The 22,105-nt window shown below is 40.1% G+C and overlaps 1 long non-coding RNA gene across 1 annotated transcript; it reads left to right on the top strand.

The window, feature by feature from the left end:
• Window positions 1-19,485: 19,485 nt before the first annotated feature.
• Window positions 19,486-21,501, top strand: LOC145660263 (uncharacterized). Its single transcript, XR_014126506.1, has 3 exons — window positions 19,486-19,807; window positions 19,939-20,006; window positions 21,344-21,501. It is a non-coding gene; the product is annotated as an uncharacterized LOC145660263 (long non-coding RNA).
• Window positions 21,502-22,105: the final 604 nt, after the last annotated feature.

The following is a 22,105-nucleotide window of genomic DNA, read 5'->3' as shown; positions in this document are numbered from 1 at the left end:
GGTGTGACTGACACTTTATATTGAAAATTCAGTGTCTGATGCTGCCTTTAAATTTAACCTAAATAGGGAATGAACAGGGACCACACATTTATTCAGTGGTCTTGGATCTGGACGCATATTGGTCAGTACTTCCATAGACATTACAGAAAATTCTAATTTAAAGACTCAACCCAACCAGCTACAAAACTGAGCTACAAAAAAAAAAAAGCAAACATACAACACTTTGTACATAAATGCTTCATGAACTACAAATTCCATAACGCACTCATAAAGGTAGCTGAGAAATGTACACACTGAGAGAGACTGAGCTACAACTTCATTTATCATGACATGATTTTCTTGGTTGAAATGACATAGTATAACATATTCATATGTGTAGGCCAAACTCTCATCTATGAAGTCTTGTTCTTGTTTGCCCCAACTGCTGTGGTCATCTGTGGTCTCTTGCAGAGATATTGTTATTCATCAATTGTTATTCAGGACTGTAAATCACTCTTCTATGAGCTGTGGGTTCCTCTTGGATGTGGTATGACAGGGATGCTGCTCGTATGTGGTCACTCTTTGATTGGTCAGTGGTGGACAAACTCTGCTGTTGAACAATCAAGATCAGACTAAAGAAATTCTGAACCGTGTGGAGTTAATGCTGGAGCAGAGCTGAGAGTGGAGCTGGAGCAGAGTTGATGGGCTGAAGAGGTACATTTGGAGAAATCTCCCCCTTAGGCTTGTTCTTGTTCTCTCTCCCTCCCTCCCATTCCTGCCCTGGCCACCCACTTCATCTTCATATCCATGTTTGTTTTTTCTTTCTCTCTCTCTCTCTCTCTCTCTTAATGATCTGCACACTGTGCAGTTTTCAGAACGATAATGTGAAGCGGAGGCAGGACTTGACGCACATGTGTAAACGAAATTCTTTATTTCCAAAACAGGTAGACATAACGTCAAACGTTACTAAATGATGCAAACTAAACGGAACACCACAAAATGGCAGAAGAACGATCTAAGAACTGTGCAGAAACCAAAAAGTGATGTAACATTTGATACTAAGGCATCGAAACTCAGATCACACAGCGTCCCGGAGCTTGTATCAGTTTGTCGCGTTTACCAGACCGGAGCATTCCCCGTTTCCCAGGCAACCTAGTAACTTCCGGGTTTTCGTCATTCTCTATGGGTGCCTGTCTCCTCCCCTTTGTCTCCAGCTGTTTCTAATGTATCCCTGATTATAGTCTTATAAAACCCCGACCCTACGTATCGTGTTTGTCTGTTATTGTTTCTCATGACGCCTTCGGTAATATGGTTCTCTCGGTTGTTGGTTAGTTCGCGACGGTGTTAGTTGCGCTTTGTCTTGGTAAGAGTGTTTGTCTTTCATTTAGTTTGTGATAAGAACCTGTGTTGCTCCTTACTCCTGTTTTGTTTGTTTAGATCTCATTTGTACTCTCTGTGTTTGCCGTCTACGCTTTCCCGTTAATGTTTACCCGGTATTGCTGTCTGTCTTTGATTTTATTCAGTGTTTCTTTATTCAGTTTGTCACGATCGTTATGGTTTCCCTCGTTAGCTCCGTTTCGCGTAACATGCAAGGCGTCGGCACTTCACAGGTGTGTTCGCTCTCGCTCAGCGCCCCTTCCGCGCTACAGTTACTAATACCACCAACATTACCACTAAAGGTACTAACAACACGTGACTAATGATGGTCGAAGCTTCAAACGTCACCGAAGCACAGGATGAGGGTGAGACTGTTTCCTAAGTTTGGTACTGTTCTATAAGCTATAAAACAAATTGGAAATGTGGAAAATATAGAGGCCAAAAGGGAGAACAAATGTTTCATACCGTCAACCCGTTCTCTCCCGGTGTAGTCTGCAACATTTTACTGTGCTGCGTTTTCATATAAAAAGGAAAAATTTTAAATACATTAATTCAGAAATTTAATGTCTAAACATCATTACTGATCATCAAAAAACCTATAAAAAAATTTAATATGATGGCGGTGCAGTGTTATTTATAGAGCGGCGCAGTTTTGAATCTATGGCTGCTATAATTTCTGAAAACCACCAGGTGTCGCTGTTTTGTCAAAAGCTTTCGATGCTTCGAATCCTTTAGCAGTACAATAAGGAAGAATCTCAAACACTTCATAGGACTTCGTATGCACATCATTGCCGATAAAAACACAGCTACAGCAGTAACGCTGCTACACATCTTATACACTCTACAAAACTACAGTGTACTGAACGCTCTGAAAACTGCAGATCAGACTACAGTCTGTCTATGGGAATCACCGCAGCTATGACCTGGAACTCTACAGCTCTCGCTGTAGAACTCCACTGAAATTCTTCACCCACTAATATCCCCAGTAGAGGGGATGTGTGTTCAAGTGCAAAACAAATTATTCCTCCACTTCTTTCTTTCTCATATACAGACTAAATCTAACAGTGAAACGGTGTCTTTCTAGTGTCATCACTTCCTCCTGAGCTTCCCAGTGTTCAGTCCCCATCCTCAGTAAAGTGATCCTGCAGTAAGAAGTAGTGCTACACAGTGATTCCCCCTCAGCACTGTTTGGTCACATCATTTCACACCTACACTTACTGATCAGAAGGCCAAACAATGTATAGCTTAGCAAATATTAGAGAGATCAGACAAGATTTCTAGACTACATGCTGATCAAAATAAACATTGATCATTTAATCAGGTAAACCTGAGGATTGTCTGATAACTTTCATGTTATTCATAAAATACAGGTGGAATGCAGCCATCTATGATCATGTTGTAATTTGTCATACGATGAAGTAAAAACTACTTAAGAGAAGCTGAGAGATCTACCATTGAGAGAGAATCACTAAAGCAGTCAGCAGGGGGTTGTGCTCCATGTCCAGGGTGGCTCTATGGCTCCTTTGTGACTGTTTGGACCATCACTAAACACATTTGCTAATTACAAGAGTTTCTGATAATGGCAACCATCTAAAGATCACTTTAGAGGTAGACTGTTTGCTGATGAATATCTGTAACATAACTAATTTAGGCTGTGGGCTAGTGTGCACTACAATGTAACAACAACAAAATAAAATAAAAACTGAAAAAAGGGCCAAAAACAGCAAACATACTAATAATTTTTACATTTATACATTTTTTTTTTATTTGAGAACAGGAATAGAGAGAGTGGGCTTCCTTGCCTAGTGTCTCTGTGACATTTGATGTTATTGCATTAGTACTGACCTTTGGTGTGGTATAAAGGATTTTACACAATGTTAGGAGAAAAAAACTTCGTTTCCTTTATCGAAAGCCTTCTCTGCGTCCAGTGTGACTATAGCAGTTTGTAATATGTGGAGTGAAGTGTAATGCATTTGGTAAAGTAGTCTACGCATGTTAATGGTTGAGTGTCACCTTTGATGAAACCAGTTTGATCAGGGTGTATCAGTGATGGAATATGTTCTAATCTAATGACTAATGCTTTGCTAATTTTTTTTTGTCATTTTTTGTTTCAATGTTTCCCTAGAGATGGGGTTTGTACTTAGAGATGCAGATTTCATAAAAAGGATTGAATAAGGACGGACTTTAGTAAAACGTGTTCAGAGTTGTAGACCAATACCACAGACCAAACATCTTTCAGCTCCAAGACAGTCTGACTGCTGTCCAAGGTACTGAAACTGCACCCTTCAGCCAAGTTCAGAACCTGTGCTGTACACAGCTGCCCTGCATATGGCTGCCCAGTGAGACCCAGACAGGAGCCCCTGGTGCTTCCTCAGCTGTAGCTGTAGCCACTCACCTTCCCATCTCACCAAATACTAAACGTCTTTAGAGGGGGCGCATATCCTACATTTATCCTTTCTTTTATAGTTTTCTTTGGTGTCCTCTTACAATGTTTGTGTGGCTTGATCTTCCAGCAAAAGTCAGATAATAATTCAGCTTTACACAACTATTTTCTAACGTCTCCTTATCCCTAAGAATTAAACAGGCCATTTCTGTTGCTGTACCTTTAGAATGCAAGATAAATGAGCTCTGTTCTGATTGGCTACCCTGTGCTTCATTTAAAAAGCACTAAGATCTGAAATATGTCTGAGAACTGCAATGTAGGTGGTAGGGGTTAAACTGCTCTAGGCCGAAGAGGTGGAGATATGTAAATGAGCTGGTTCTCATGACATCAGAGAAACGGTGATTTCAAAATGGGATATTTTATAGATTAGATTCCAAATATGGACCATAAGGAATGGGACCTGGACCACTTGTCTTGTCAAATGTATTTATTCAAAACTAATCCAACTCTTTATCCTTTAGGTAGTGAGCTCCGCCCCTCCTGAGGTCTCCATGGTAGTATAGTGTAGTACTGTCTTGGATTTGATGGGTATGTCAGAATTCATGAGATCAGAACTCACTGTAGTCTCTCCCCCAAACCCACACCCACTCCGTATTTGGGAAAACGCACAGAAGCACCAAACACATACATCATACACCACATGTAAAGGACTGTACCACATATACAATCAACCACAATGAGGTGTGACCTCTGACACAGGCAGCTGGATACAGAAGTGGGTAGTGGACAAGAGCTGCATCGTACACAGAATGAACAAGTGAGGAATAAATAACACATGGATGTGTGTCTTCATGGGCGTGAGATGTGTCTTCATGGGCGTTCATGTTGTTCACATGCTTAGAGAGGAACAAAACAGCAGAATTGTAAGCCTACTAACCCAAAAAGGAAGCATGTGCATGCGTGTGTGAGAGTGTGTATGTGGGTGGGGGTTCTTGTATTTACAAGTATTATTTTGAATGGACATTTACTGTGTGTGTAAAATGATGTCTTTTTCCAAGTCCTTCATATGTGGGTCTGGCCATCCTGCAGCAGCAGTGCATGTTTGTGTGTGTGTGTGCACGCAAATGCGTGTGTGTGTGTGTGTGTGTGTGTGTGTGTGTGTGCATGTTTGTGTTAGGTGTGTTAGTTATGTATTGCTAAATTGTTAAACAGCGCACCAAGTGTAGCAGTACATATGCGAGGAGGAAGACATACATGCTGGGAAACTGCACTGTCTTTATGGTATTACAGTTTTTTGCAAGACACAAACCAATAACTCATGTACCCTGTCTACTGACCTGCTATACAAAAACAAGCACCTTCTCTGATTTACATTCATTTTGTAATTCTAAAACACTTTTTTTTCAATATGCTAAACACAATTATCTATATTAGACACCTAATTCAAAACAGAAATACCTGTTTCTTATAGAAAAGCCTCAAATGCAAATGATACATCCATTTATCAATTAACCAAACCCAGGACTCATAAGTGAAGACACTTATGATTGATTTGTACCATTAGACATCAGAGCCTGAGCAATATAAAGAGGCCACAGGTTAGCTATATTGGTTGGATATCAATGGAGGCCAGTATTTGACAGAGAGGATGAGGAAGCGGATGAAGACAAGGAACCATCACGGATGAGATCTGGGCCACTTTGGTTGATCATATGGTTAAGCATGTGTTGTGTTTCAGGAAAGCTCAGCAGGGGTCCAGCCTAATCTGAGTCACTCAACTATAGTCAGTGTCCCTGAGCAGCATGGGAGTGATATCACAATGTGTGCAGCCATTAGCCAGAGTGATGTCATTCATCATCATGTCACTCTTGGTCCCTACAACACTGCCCACATGATCACCTTCCTCCACACACTACACAACAGACTCTTTCCCCATCACTAGGGGACTGCACCAGAGCAGTCCAGGTTTGTTGTCATCTGCAACAAGGTAAGTTTCCACCAGGCTGCTCTGTTTCACACTGAACACTCCTGATTTGTTGTGCATCACGCTCCACCACACCCTCCATTCCTAAATTCTATTGAGGAGTTCCTTTTCAGCATGGAAGGTCCATGATCACCAACCCCACATACACATACGCCTTCTCCAGGTGACGGAGGAAGCTTGTGGTGACATTGATGATGGAGCATGTCAGGGGTGGATACGTCACTCCAGATGGCACTTCCCGCCACTGTCTGGCCAGACACATCACCTGTGATGTTGATAAGATCTTGTAGCCAAACCCATGCAGGAGACAAGATGCAACCTAATTTTTGTTTCATTTTTACAAGCCTATTTGGTTATCTTCTATGTATTACAGTATACACAGCATGTGTCTTGCAGTAATGATCATGCAAAAAATTTAACTTTCCCCTTGTAATTGTGTTTTACTTTATGGTGTATGTGTACTGAATATGCATACATAGTCTGTATATTTGTGAAAATACATGTATGTATGAGTACTATGACAGGTCTTTACAGCAGACTGCTGTGCTCTGCACACTGGAAACAAAAAAACACAAGCTAGTTGCCATGTACAAAAAGCCATTAATGTCATATTAGTGTAGACGCTTGTCGCAAAAATATCATTTTGTAAAGAGTTGAAATTGTTTGGATGGAGTGTTTGCTTTTTCAGTAAGCATGTGACATTTTGTATCTCAAAATTCATGAGATCAAAACTCACCGTCTCCCCCAAACCCACCCCCACTCCCCACTTTGGCAGACAAACAGAGGCACCAAACACATACATCATACACCACATGTACAGGACTGTACCACCATCAACCACAATGAGGTGTGACCTCTGTCACACGCAGCTGGATACAGAAGTGGGTAGTGGACAAGAGCTGCATCGTACACAGAATGAACAAGTGAGGAATAAATAACACAAACAGAAATAAACAAGTGAGCACATTTCACATACCACATCATTACAAAAAAAAAGAAAAAGAAAAAAACTAATACATTGTTTTTATAAATGTATAGACTTATAGAGCAAAATAATTCTTGTAAGAGTGACAATACTCTGTAATCTGTTTCTTAATTTTGTCAGTCTTAGTAATGTCCCTACAATTCCTACCTTATGCTGGTCTGAAGTAACTAATTAGCAATTAGCAAGGAATTAGCACCAGTTACTCTGTACCGGACCGAACCACAGCGCAGATTTCAGTGCCACTTAACGGGCCAGGTCGGCGAATAATCACATTTACTTTATTCTCCCTTAACCCGGGTGGACAAAACATGTTTGGAGATGGTATTTTGCTCCTTTAGTTTAGAACAAAAGCTGCTAACATTACTAACAAAGACAACGATAGCTAATAGGATTGGTAAATAAGTCAGATATCGAGCTACATGTCCTCAAACCTCATCCAGGTCGCTTCCTGGTGACGTGTTTCTTCACTTGTTTAGTTCACAGTGAGTTATACGACACACCGACTAGTCTGGGAGACATTTATTAACACTTGAATGCGGTTTGACCGGCTTGAGAGAAGTTTGTGGGCATGTATTTACGAAGGCTATATTTGAGCTGCTGTTGACTTCCAGTGTTTGTTAGCAACGTTAACATTTAACAGCTTTTGTTCTAAACTAAAGAGGCAAAATTTGGACTTCAAACATATCTTGGTCGATAGACCGAATCTGGGATAAGTGGTGAGCTATTGCTCTCTGCTGATCCCAGATATAAATTCCTTTGTGCAAATGAATGTATGAGGATGACAACACCTGTAGAGAGAAGGTAACACTCACCATCAGCAGCGTGGAGCACAAGGAGCAGATAAACACACACCTGCATTCTTACTGAGTTACACACACAGCTACAGCAGGACTGCCGATACACACCGTGCACACTCTTCAATACAGTCTACTGAATGACTTCACAAGAACACTTATAGTGGAGAGGAAGTGTATTCAAATGAAACTCTGACAAACTTCTATCCGCAACACACACACACACACTGCTGTGTGTGATGGCCAGAACCACATTTGAAGCACTTGGAGAAAGACATAATTTTACAAACATAGTAAATGTACAAAGTGATAAACCTGCAAAAGTGATACACCCCTGCCCACCCCAAAACACACACACATGCACCCACACTCACAAATACATGCTCTCATACACGCACACACACACACTGTCACTGATGTCACTGTGGCAACAGCTACCAGTTTACAGATGTGAGAGTTCCCAGCATACATCTCTTCCTCCTCACATATGTATTGCTAATCTGGGTGCAATGTGTGAAATGTGCTTTACTTACTTACTTGCAACCCCACACTGACCATGATGCTGCATCTGTGAAACCATATAGGAGACACACATGCTCATTATAAAGCAAAGGGGGTGGAGTCTGATGTAGAGGAGAGAAACAAACAGTATTATCCTGTCACTCTATTCTCAAACTCCTATTTCTAAGTTTATAGTTTTAAAATGTAGTTTACAGACCTGCTTTTTGTTTGGTGATTTTTCAGTATCTGCTTCACAATAATTTGTTGTGGACCATTGCTTATGTAGAAAGGTTCTTTAAGATTTTTTGTGAGTAATATGAAGTTCTGGATTTACTGAATGAGTCGAAAACATACAACAAAAACCTGCATTACTCACAATGAGAACCTATTTGAATTTTGATAAACTCTATTAATCACCCTTTGAACATAGACATGGTTTGGGTAGTACATGAGCAGTCCCTTTTCTCAGTGAAGTACTGCCATCTCTCCTCACAGTACATAATATTCCCCAAATTATCAGTAACCATACCAGTGCTACTCATACTAAACCTATTTTGTACTAAATTACAGTCAAACTGGACCTGCCATTGAGAACACATTGGAGCCTAGTCCTAGTTTTAGTCTGCGTTTCATAATCCTTTATCTCAATTTTACACTAGTATAGACCCAGCAGTCAGAGTTGTGCTGTTTTGATTATTAAACTACACATTACAGAATAAATGTAGTATTTTGTATTATTTCTAGCTAGAAACCACTGATAAGCCTGTCATGGTATAAGACAAGAAATACACTAGAACAAAATTGAGCTTGTGAGTGTGTGACCACAGCTTAGCTGCAGAGGTGCAGAAGCAGCACGGTTATCACTTCTGGTCTAAAATGGGCTTTAGATTCTGCTCTGGTACCCACTGCCCACTGCTTAGAACTGTGAGAAATGAAACCACAGCAGACGTCAGACATCCTGAGCTCTCAGACCAGAACAGTCTCCTCCTTCTTCTGGGGCGTTCATAACGTGTATGGAGAGCAAAATGTTTACTGATTTTAAAAACTGCACATATTCACATTAAGATGCCATACACTTATCAAATACATTTCTACCACGATTTAGTCCACAAACCATATTTTTCTCACACCACTAAAATTAAGAACACTGCTTGTATGTTATATTTGATGTATTCACTGAGCTGAGTTATTTCATGACACAAGTATTTACATGAAAGTAGGGTCATACACTGACCATGACTGCAGACTGCATTAGGATATTTATACAGCAGGAGACAAACAGGGAATATCTGGGAACAATTAGTGGGAGGGGTAAGAGACAAAACTCACATGAAACACATGTCAAGGGGCAGAGCAGGGGAGGAGCTACGAACCAAAACATACAAAAGCACATGGAGACAAAGACATACTAAAGCAATAACATGTAATTGTCTTCTACACTTTACTACAGTGTAGTCTATAGAAACGTATACCAGAAAATATGATATAATTATATTTTAACTATATTAAAAAGTACACAGACTTCATAAGATGGAATCATAAGATATGCAGAAATATTTAATAATTATTTGTTAAGTAAAATATTTTTCCAGTTCCCTGAAAAGTCAGCTCGCTTAAATAACATTTTTATATTAACAAATAAATGTACAATTTCATGCAACTCAGCATTAAAAGAGAATTTTACACTCACTTTCAGTGAAGAGAATACACAAACTCAGTAGCATTGTCACTATGGAAACACCACTAACCTCCCAGCACACACTGACAACTCTACACCCAGAACTCCACTACCACTGTGGACACACACTGACTCCAGAACTCAGTCCAGAACTCTCTCAGCAGTACTTCGCTGAAGTGCACAAGGACTTCACTAAGTCCCCCACAGTAATGTAGTGTCTTGTGAGTCCTGAGAACATCTGAGGTCTGTTTTTTCATTGTGTAGTTTCACAGAGCCCACAGGGCCCCTGGTGCCTCTGTGAACCAGACATGCATGTTGTGGTTTCAGTGTGGGGGTGTCTGTGCGGGAAGAAAGAGGAGGCTTGAGAAACCACCAGAAAAATTAAACTTTCCCCTTGTAATTGTGTTTTACTTTATGGTGTATGTGTACTGAATATGCATACATAGTCTGTATATTTGTGAAAATACATGTATGTATGAGTACTATGACAGGTCTTTACAGCAGACTGCTGTGCTCTGCACACTGGAAACAAAAAAACACAAGCTAGTTGCCATGTACAAAAAGCCATTAATGTTATATTAGTGTAGACGCTTGTCGCAAAAATATCATTTTGGAAAGAGTTGAAATCGTTTGGATGAAGTGTTTGCTTTTTCAGGAAGCATGTGACATTTTGTATGTCAAAATTCATGAGATCAAAACTCACTGTCTCCCCCAAATCCACCCCCACCCCCCACCTTGGGCAAACAAACAGAGGCACCAAACACACACATCATACACCACATGGAAAGGACTGCACCACATATACAATCAACCACAATGAGGTGTGACCTCTGTCACACGCAGCTGGATACAGAAGTGGGTAGTGGACAAGAGCTGCATCGTACACAGAATGAACAAGTGAGCAATAAATAACACAAACAGAAATAAACAAGTGAGCACATTTCACATACCACATCATTACAAAAAAAAAGAAAAAGAAAAAAAACTAATACATTGTTTTTATAAATGTATAGACTTATAGAGCAAAATAATTCTTGTAAGAGTGACAATACTCTGTACTCTGTTTCTTAATTTTGTCAGTCTTAGTAATGTCCCTACAATTCCTACCTTATGCTGGTCTGAAGTAACTAATTAGCAATTAGCAAGTAATTAGCACCGGTTACGCTGTACCGCACTGAACCACAGCGCAGATTTCAGTGCCACTTAACGGGTCAGGTCGGCGAATAATCACATTTACTTTATTCTCCCTTAACCCGGGTGGACAACACATGTTTGGAGACGGTATTTTGCTCCTTTAGTTTAGAACAAAAGCTGCTAACATTACTAACAAACACAACGATAGCTAATAGGATTGGTAAATAAGTCAGATATCGAGCTACATGTCCTCAAACCTCATCCAGGTCGCTTCCCGGTGACGTGTTTCTTCACTTGTCTAGTTCACAGCGAGTTATACGACACACCGACTAGTCTGGGAGACATTTATTAATACTTGGATGCGGTTTGTCCGGCTCGAGAGAAGTCTGTGGGCATGTATTTACGAAGGCTATATTTGAGCTGCTGTTGACTTAAAGTGTTTGTTAGCAACGTTAACATTTAACAGCTTTTGTTCTAAACTAAAGAGGCAAAATTTGGATTTCAAACATATCTTGGTCCATAGACCGAATCTGGGATAAGTGGTGAGCTATTGCTCTCTGCTGATCCCAGATATAAATTCCTTTGTGCAAATGAATGTATGAGGATGACAACACCTGTAGAGAGAAGGTAACACTCACCATCAGCAGCGTGGAGCACAAGGAGCAGATAAACACACACCTGCATTCTTACTGAGTTACACACACAGCTACAGCAGGACTGCTGATACACACCGTACACACTCTTCAATACAGTCTACTGAATGACTTCACAAGTACACTTATAGTGGAGAGGAAGTGTATTCAGATGAAACTCTGACAAACTAAGCTCAACACACACACACACCAAATATAGAGATGCGGTAGGTTTTGTAAGTTGTCATGTGGTACGTCCTCTTTCTTTTTTATCAGTCAGTGATCTATCAGATATTCTCACATTGTCAGTGAGGACGGTCTCATTCTTAGTTAAGTGGCTCCGTCCTTTGTCATAGAGACACGATGTAGAAGCTCAGGGGGTGAGACCCAACATAACCTCCCTCACTGCTGTTTGGTCAGTTCATTTCACTACGACACCCAAAGTATAAAGACATCAGACTCGCCATTAAAGGTAAAACAGTTTTTGATCCAAATCCAACTGCAAATGATAAATCCAGCTTTAAGGTTTTCTTATGTATCCACACTAGCAAAGTCTTGGTTGTCTGAGTTACTTGTAGACTTTCTGCTGTCAAATTTGTTGTTGTGCTGTCATCTGTGCACATTACCAGTAACCTTTAGTTCAGTGATGGTCAAATACTCCTTTAATTGTAACAAATATCTTGTGTAGTTCAAGTAAGAATGTCTCAGGTTTTAACACACATGGCCTGTAAATCGTCACCTAGGCAGGTTTCAGCTCATCTTTCACCATCACCTCCTCCCTGACGTCATGGTTCCCATGGAGATGCTTTCCCGCATGCTTTGTTTAGGTGTTCTCACTGGTTCTGTTCGCTCGTGTCCTGTGCTTCTTTGTTTTGGTTTTTCTGTTCTGACCCCTCGTTTGTCTAGTTTGCATTCGTTAATCTTTGTATAAATATCTCTTGTTTTATCGTCTTGGTTGTGGGTATCTGAATGTGTGCTCTCTCGTCCTCCCATGAGTTTATTGTTGTTTGGTAACGTTATTAGCCTGCTCGTTATTCTAGTGTTTACTGTTTAACTTCCTTCTTGGTAATGATGTGCAGACGAAGTCCTGTGAAGCGTTTGAGGTTCTTCCTTATTGTACTACACTGTATTGTAATACAACACTCCACCGCCTTCATATTTCATTAAAAAAAATGATGATCAGTAATGATGTTTAGTAATTAAATTCTGCAATAATTTGTTTAAAATCATTGTTTCCCTTTTTGTGTGAAAACGTGGTACAAAACTATACTGGGAGACAACAGGGTGACGTTATGAAACATTTACTCTCCCTTTTGGGTTCTATAATTTGCACATTTCCAATTTTTTAGTAAAAAGATAAAGCTTCCAAGTTATAGGACAGTGCCAAACTTATGAAACAGTCTCAACCTCATCTTGTGTATCTGTTATGTTTGAAGCTTCAAACATGATTAGTCACATGTTATTAGTAACATGTAATATTAGTGGTAATAGTAACTGATAAAAGCTTCGGTACACTGTGTGATATGAGCTTTGGTGCCTTAGTATCAAACATTCCATAAGAAAAATAAATAAATAAATCTATAAATATATATCTGCACAGTTCTTATGAAGCATGTTCGTCTCCAAATGTAACAAATGTATCCACATTTCTCCAAATGCACCTCCTCAGTCCACCAGCTCTGCCCCAGCATTTATTTATTTTATTTTTTTGCTTAATCTTGTAGCTGGTTGACATGAGGCTTTAAATTTATTGTTTTAGAATTTTCTGGAATGTCTATGGAAGCCATAACTAATATGTTTCTAAATCCTAGACTGTTGATTAAGTGTGGTCACTGTTCACCCCCTGAAATATGCTGCCTGCTAAGGCATCTCATTTAGGCTAAATTTGAAGGTGGCATCAGACTCTGAATCTGCAGTAAAAAAGCAGCGGTCACACCGAATGCAAGTAAAATCTGCCTGGCAAATAAACCCTTTGACTTGAATGAGCATGGATGAAAATGCGAAAACTGCAGGAATTTGCTTGCGGTAGTGAGTAAGTTCATGTTGCACCCACTAATCTATAATATATGGATCTATGATTTAGATCAATGTTTGTGTCAAGTTAATCTAGTTTAAATTTACTAGAGGAAAACTAGAGGACTGGGCTTTACTTGCTTCTTTCTGAAAGAAAAAAATAGCTGCTATCTTTATACTCATTATTAACACAGTGTCTCAAAAACCAGACTAACAAGTCAGATAGTGATAGTTGTTTTCTGAATGACTGTTTCCTCCTAATTTCCCTCCAAGAACACTATCAAAGCACATAGTCACCTGATTTTGCTCCACCCATGTGAAAACATTAGCAAGGTGGCAGTTAGATGTGACCGAGGCTTAAGTCTTAATAGGAATGTGATGGGAATGTAATTAGAATGGGAATCTAACTGGATCATCTCTATAAGGTCCCATTTCTGTTAGAATGGTTCCTACTCAGACCTTTGCCTGTATAGACACAACTAGACACACACACATACCAAGTGAGATGAGGTGGAAAACTGAACACACATGAGCACTTCAAGAATGTTATCAGTATCGTGTTGTATGTGGCAGTTGATGGCTGGCTTGATATAAAGAATTGTAGTGAAGGCTTCACAGTTATACATGTTGTCTCTGACCTTTCCCTGTCTATTAATGTTATGCCGTTACCTTAGACATACATAAACATCTTATGAAGAGCAAAATTGAACAGTTTTTTAAGGACCAGGGCAAAATAGGCAACATATCACTTTGAGTACAGAGTAATTTACAAAAGAGTCATATGGGAGTTTCATTTCAGCCTCACCACCAAGTCTCAATATTAATATCACATGATGGACCTGTCTGAGTTACAAATGTGCAAACCTTATTACTACAGTAGTTATAAAGGTTTATGTTATCTTAACATATGTTATTTTAACTCACCTGACTGAGGTGTTATATAAATTAATCAACCGATAGTATTATGTTACCAAGAGAAGCCTATATAACAGTTAATGTCTGTCAGAATCAGCCTTTATAAAGTCATATGTAGGTTTGCATGAGCTGTTACGAAGGATTTATGAAGACCAGTTTTAAGGAAAGTGTTAGTAAAATTGAAATGCAGATTTTGATCAAATATTAAAAATGTGTTATATTTCTGCTTACCAACAAACAAACATACCTCAAATTGTTACCTAAATGGAGAAACTGAATTATTCAGTTACGCCTTCTAACTATCAGGGTTATAAGGATAAAAATGTCATTAGGACAATGCCAAAAATCATATAATATTAAAGTAAATATGTATTAATCTTACAGGCACATGTGGTGGAGTCTGACAGTGGTGTGTGTTTCTACAGGTTGTGTACTGGAACACAACAGGGAGCTAAAACTCATCACTGCACACACAGGAGACTCAGTACTGCTACCCTGCAGCTGCACCGAACTACACAACGGACCTGAGAGTTTCACCTGGAAGAAATACAACCCAAACAGAAACACATGGGATGTGATCTCCAGTGAGAGTGAACAGTACAGAAACAGAGTTCAGCTGAATACTGCTCACTCTCCAGGAAATCTCTCTCTACTCATATCACACCTGACTGAAGAGGAGACTACAGGTGTCAAACTAAAGGGAATAAACACAAAGACATCAAACTTTATGTTTCAGGTAAAATATTATTAGTAAACACAGTCCTAATGCAAAGAAAATCACATAAGTAGATTTAGCTTGGTTCATTCTCCAGAATGAACTTTTCTTTTTAAACATACAATTAAATGTAATATAAATACATTCACCACTTATGACTGAAATTCAAAAACAGGACATTTAAAAATAGAGAAACACCATTACATATTTATGTATCTATCATGTGGACCACATTATCGTCAGATATTAGTGACCAGACACCCTCTGTCACCAGTCTAGAAGAGTTAAACACAACTGACATACATTTCACCTGCCCTCACTGAACACTTTCAGTACCTCTAATAAGTGAATGTGTAGGTATAATTACAGACTGTGTCCACCTGGTGTCTTACACAGTTTGTGTGTCACCCTGCACCCAGGACATCACTGGTCAGTTTCTGACCACAGATGTCCCAGTATATGTGGATACTGAACCATTCTCCACACGTCAATCCCACTACAGTGCTGGAGGCTTGGTAGTGGGTGTTGTACTGGTATGAGTGGTTCAGGTACAGCAGTGTTACTGGATTCAGTGCTACGGGTAGGTTGAGAGTGTTCTGACAGTGAAAGATATCCAGCCAGCAGTGGTTCAGTGGTCAGACACTGACCATGACTGGAGTTGGAGGATGGTTAACACTAACTGTGTATTACACCAGATGGGCTAGAACCACTGACTCTACAAGATTCTTCTAATCCATTTATATTTTAATGCATGTGACAGAGAGCATAAACTTGCATAAATTCTGTAACAAAAGGATGTTAAACATTTCACAAATGGATTTGTTTTGTCTTCATATGATGGTTCACAGAATAATGTCACTGGTTGTACAGGTTACTTCATAACAGTAGTGTAACATGTCAGTGTTTCTGCTCTCTCTAGTCTGCAAGGATGTTGTGAATCCTCCCACAGTGCTGAGTGGATACGTGGGAGGGTCTGTCCTGCTGCCCTGTTACTGCACTGAACTGCTGGCCGAGCCAAAAACCATCAGATGGAGTTTTATAGAAGAATCTAATGTCATCTACCCAACTGACCAGACAAACCGTTACACTGATAGAATTAAGCTGGTTGCTGCTCCAGGAAATTTCTCTCTATTCATATCTGGTCTGACTAAAGAGGACGGGGGACAGTACAGGTGTCGCATCAGCAGTCATCATCTTGTAGAGGTCAAACTCCAAGTAACAGGTTAACCAACCTCTTGTATATTTAATGTATGAAATGTTGTTGACTGCATATAGCGACTGGTCTGTATCAATAACTACTGTACTACATAAAACAAAAAATCTATCCAGCAGCAGGATCTGCAGTTCTACTTCTGTCTGTTTCTAGTTACAGCTTCTGTTTGTATTTGTATTTCATGCCTGTAGTTAATGACTCTTGTCTTCTGTCCTGTTTAGATTCTAGTCAGTTATATACCCATATTACACACGACTTGTTTAGTTTCCTTATTTAGTTACTACTGTTCTCATTTGCTCTAGAGAGAGGGGGAGAAAGAGAAAGAGGGAGAGAGAGAGGGAGAGAGAGAGAGAGAGAGAGAGAGAGAGAGAGAGAGAGAAAGAGGGCGAGAGAGAGGGAGAGAGAGAGAGAGAGAGAGAGAGAGAGAGAGAGAGAGAGAGAGAGGAAGAGACTCGACCCAGGAGCCCCTAATTCATTCACTCCCAAAAAGAGAGAGAGAGAGAGAGAAAGGGATAAATGGAGAGAGAAGGAGGGAGGGGGAGAGGGAGAGATAGAAAGAAAAAGAAAAATAAGAGCAGAGAAGAGTCTCCTCTCACAGCTGGTGCTGTTCATTAACACACACTAACACTAACACATCAGGACCAGTCCGAAGTACAAACAGACCAAACCAAATTATTACACTTCACAAACTAAACTACATCACCCACTGGAACACAAACACAAGCACAAAGCAAAATGCAACGTTATCTGGCCCTAAAACGTCAGTACACTGTAGCAGACGACCTGTACACAGTGACTGACATTAAACACAGAACCACGTTGACAAAGTCCAGACTCAGAGAACACAGCCTGGCCGTCCAAACCAGCCGATATAAATGTCATGGCTGCCCAGAGAACAGAGACTCTGTCAGCAATGTAAATATGACACTGTAGAGACAGAGCTGCACTTCCTCACTGAATGTGAAAAATTCATCCAAATATGGCAAATTTACTTTACAAAATCTGAGACGATCCACCCCAACTTTAAGTGTCTGTCTAACACTGACAAACTGCCCATCCTACTGGGCGAAAAGAAGGAAAGCAGCGCTTTAGCTGGGTGATGCATATCTGCCTCCCATAAGATGAGGGACAGTGATTAACCCACCCAAACACACACACACACACACACACACACACACACACACACACACACACAGTTTATAAAAGTTACCTAACTATTTATTTTTAATAAGTATTTATTATTTTCCATCCTTATTAGTTTTTTTTTTCCTTTCTTTTCACTTCTTCCCTTTTACTTCTTCCAATTATTATTATTTCAGAACAATTACAGTTCTTCAAGTTCTTTATCGTAACAGAATTCTTAATTTCCATAATTGCAAAGGTTGTAATGTTGTGTAATGTTCATGTTGTAATACCGCTTTGGCAATACTACAATACTATAGTGGTATATGCTCATGCCAATAAAGCTTACTGAACTGAAATGAACACAGAGAGAGAGAGAGAGAGAGAGAGAGAGAGAGAGAGAGAGAGAGACTCGACCCAGGAGCCCCTAATTCATTCACTCTCAGAAAATGACTGAAGGACACACTGCACCTACAGAGCCCTGCAGCTTCAGACTTAGTCAACGTATCACCACCACTGACACACAGAGAACTGAACACGTCTGCTTGGCCAAACTGTACATACATCAGTTCTGTAGTACAAAATCTAAACATGTTAAATACATAACAGCCCTGAACCCTCATTACTTATAATTGATCACACTTTTCTATTCTTGCAGAGGCTCCATATAAACCTGTAAATCCTTCTCCAGTGGACACTGACACATCAAGTCCAACAGCTTCAACTAAACCTACTACTACAATGACGTCTCCAAAAGGTTATAAGACATTCAGTCCATCAACTACCAATGGAGGTAACACGCATTGGTTTAACGAGTGTGGGGCAGGATGCAAGCGTGACTTAGCCTGGTTTGATGCGTTTTTGTTTTTAATGAAAATGAAAGCGCACATGAACGTACTGTGCTAATGTTGCATACACAATGTCATACAAGCGATTAAGGCAAAATAACACATTAGGGGTTGTACTGGATTGGGCTTTATAGGGTAAATAATGAGGGTGAGACTAGACCCAGGTGACGGGGGTAAGTGAAAGGGGAAACACAGGACCCCTGTGTGAGGGCATGAACAACATAAAGCATGTGGAGGAACAAAAACAAACAAAGGAGCACATGGGGAGGAGGATGGTGGTGAGAGGTGTTACAGTAGCACCCACACCCTCCTTAACACTGGGCTCCTGTGTGATGGTGGTGAGAGGTGTTACAGTAGCACCCACACCCCCCTTAACACGGGGCTCCTGTGTGATGGTGGTGAGGGGTGTTACAGTAGCACCCACACCCCCCTTAACACGGGGCTCCTGTGTGATGGTGGTGAGAGGTGTTACAGTAGCACCCACACCCTCCTTAACACGGGGCTCCTGTGTGATGGTGGTGAGGGGTGTTACAGTAGCACCCACACCCTCCTTAACACGGGGCTCCTGACGTGCATAACAGTTGACAAGGGAGCCCGAGCCCGGCGTCACACAGCAGGGTCTGGAGAACCTGGACAAGGACAGGTGGGAAAGGAGGAAAAAAAGGGGCAAGTCCATCGGGTGAGGGGTGGAAACAGGACTTTGTACCACAACCAGAGACCTGACAGTAGGCAGGACAGGAGATGACTGGGTTCCAGCTTGGGCAGTGGGATGGACGGGAGCCCGGCTGAGAGTAGGAGCACGGGATACGGGATAACAGGAACCCGAACCACAGCTGGGATTGGGACAGTTACAAAGACAGGAATGGGGACAGACAAAGGCAGACACTGGGATAGGTAGGACAAGAAAGAAAGATTGTCAGTTCCAGTACAACAGAGATGTTACAGGAGGTGAAGTGGGCGGCTATGCCGGGAATGAGGGAAAGACAGAGAGAGAGAGAGAGAGAGAGAGAGAGAGAGATAGAGAGACACTAACAAATGCCTGGAACTCTAGCGCACACTGACAAAACAAGTCCAACAGCTTCATTCTAAACCTACTACTACAATAACATCTGAAAATGGTTAAAGGTTTTTTTCCGAGAACAAATGTAGTCTTAATGACATTGACAATGTCAACTTTTATTAATTACTAATAATATTATCAATATTAATCAATATCAATATTGTCAACTCTCAGTCAAGTATAATGCCAAAATTTGTAATTTCAGATTGTAGCAATACAGAGACTCATTCATGCTCCATCCTCTTTGTTTTTGTGCCAAAAAAACATTTGCATTGAATGCTTGTTATGAAATTCATACAATATAATATTAAAAGTGACAAATAACACATCAAATTTTAATTCTGCTTCCTACATTCCCACATGCAGGAAATGCAGACAATTCTCCAGTATACACACGTCATGTCATCTTAGCTGGTGTGGGGGGTTTACTGCTGTTGATGGGATTAGGAGGAGTCATCTGCTGGAGATACAGAGGTACACACACACACACACACACACACACACACATACACATACATATATACATACATACATACATACATACTTACATACATACATACATACATATCTATCCACATCCATCTCACACTGAGTTCATTTTGTAGTTCAGAGATGTGAACAGACGGTGAGCAGAGAGGGACAAACAGGACAGAGGAGAGATCAGCAGACACAGGTGAGTGTCACACATCCATGTTATAATATCAGTGAACTCTGATTCAGTACACAGATCTGTTCTACAGTGCCAAAGCTTGGATCAGGAATCTGACTGTTTCTGCATGAATGTTAAACCCAATGAAAAAGTCATGCAGGTACTGGTGAGAGGTTGTGTGTATCTGAGAGTATAGAAGAACTTTAAGGGTTCTTGTGTACACAGAGAACTTCACTACAGTCTCTATGCACACAGTTGATTCCGAATACTAAATTGTGATGAACAGTTTGACATCATCCAATATGCAGTAGTTCAGCAGAGCAGTTATTATTTGTTTAATATTCTGTAGTTTAACAGAGCAGTTATTATTTGTTTAATATTCTGTAGTTTAACTGTTATTTGTCTAATGTGCTGTGGTTCACCAGCATGACAGTTATTCACTTAAGACTTTTGCAGCATGTGGCTCTGCTAGAGATGATGGGCACTGCATCATTCAAACAGGGTTATCCTGGCCATCTGGTATAAGGGAAAATAATGAACATTTTATTTTGTGCCGACCCATCCCTTTAAGTGGCACCAGAACGAGGCAAGAAACCTTCGGTCTGACTAATTTTCGAGATCTCGCCAGTAAAAACTCATTAATTAAAGAAAAAGTGATCCACGTACATTTATCATTTGTATTTAAAAAGGGCAGGTGATGCATGTAGGTGGTTACTCTCCTCAGCCACTTTATTAGGATCACCTTTACACTACATCATTATCTTCTAGCTGCGTGTAGTTCCTCAGGCTTGTTTAAAAACTCCAGACACACTGCTGTTCTTGTTACACACTCATACATGCCCTAAAGACACTACCACTGCAGAGACACTTGTTTCTTGACAGTGGTCCACCATCCAGGTAGGATCCACTCAGCAGTGCTCCAGTGGTCACCCAATAAACAGTGGTGCACACCTGTAAGATAGGTGCACATATTACAGTAAAGACTGACTTCAGGTGAATGCTGGTTATTCCTTTTTATAGTGGCTAGTGATTGATTACATGTTTGTGAATGAATATAAATCAGATTAAATGGAAGCCTATTATGTGTAGGTATAGAGCAGGGGTCTAGGTGTAAACACATTTGCATATGTGGATGTGTTTTAATGTGTACATAAGTTGTCTCATTTGCCTTGTTTGGTTTTCTACAGGAACACTGTAATGTAGTTTATTATAAACCCAAGTATTGTATTATAATGTATTTTACTGTTGTATAAATGCAACATATTTTTTCAATATGTTATGTATTAATAACCACACAACAGTGTGTGCATTATTCTGTATGTATGTGTGTTAACATTTTGTAATTGTGATATTTTCTGCAGGATGATGTGATGTATTCTACTGTAGCCCATATTAACACCACCAGACCAGCACCCAGAGAAATGGATAATGGAGATAATACAGAATACGCCAGGATCAAACTAAATTAACAAACTTAAATTCACACACGAGTATACGTGCACACACACACACACACACACACACACACACACACACACACACACACACACATACACACACACACGCGCGCACACACACACATACATATATACATACATACATACATACATACATATCTATCCACATCCACACACACAGGGACTTTTATTGTATGGTATCTAGCCAATGAACTGTTATGTTCTTCTGTCTTGGTTTCAGTGCTGTCTTTGTATAATTTGCTGTATCTATTGGTAATTGCTAATTAACTGCTAATTAGTTACTCCAGGTGTGGTTTCAGACTGGCATAAGTTAGGAATTGTAGGGGGAGGACTAACAGTGACAGGGGCAGGACTAAGACTGATAACATTACAGTGTAGCCACTCCAAGAACCAGAGTACTTGGGTTTTATTCCTCTTGATTTCATCTTCTACTTGGGAAAGGAGGCTAACTACTAAATCTAAATGTTAAACGCTATAAACATCAATTAAAATTTTCTCAGTCTGCAACTATAATTGTGACTCCTACAAGTATCATTTCCTACAAGTATCATATGTCTGTACAATAATAAAAACAATTTATTATGTTTTATTACATTATAGATTTTTTCAGCAGAATGCTTTTTCTTCATTTTATTTGTGTATCTC

Source organism: Electrophorus electricus, chromosome 2, assembly GCF_041902795.1.
Source record: "Electrophorus electricus isolate QZ-2024a chromosome 2, ASM4190279v1, whole genome shotgun sequence".
In the NCBI taxonomy this organism is placed as follows: domain Eukaryota; kingdom Metazoa; phylum Chordata; class Actinopteri; order Gymnotiformes; family Gymnotidae; genus Electrophorus; species Electrophorus electricus.
This window is presented reverse-complemented; position numbering and strand designations above follow the sequence as displayed.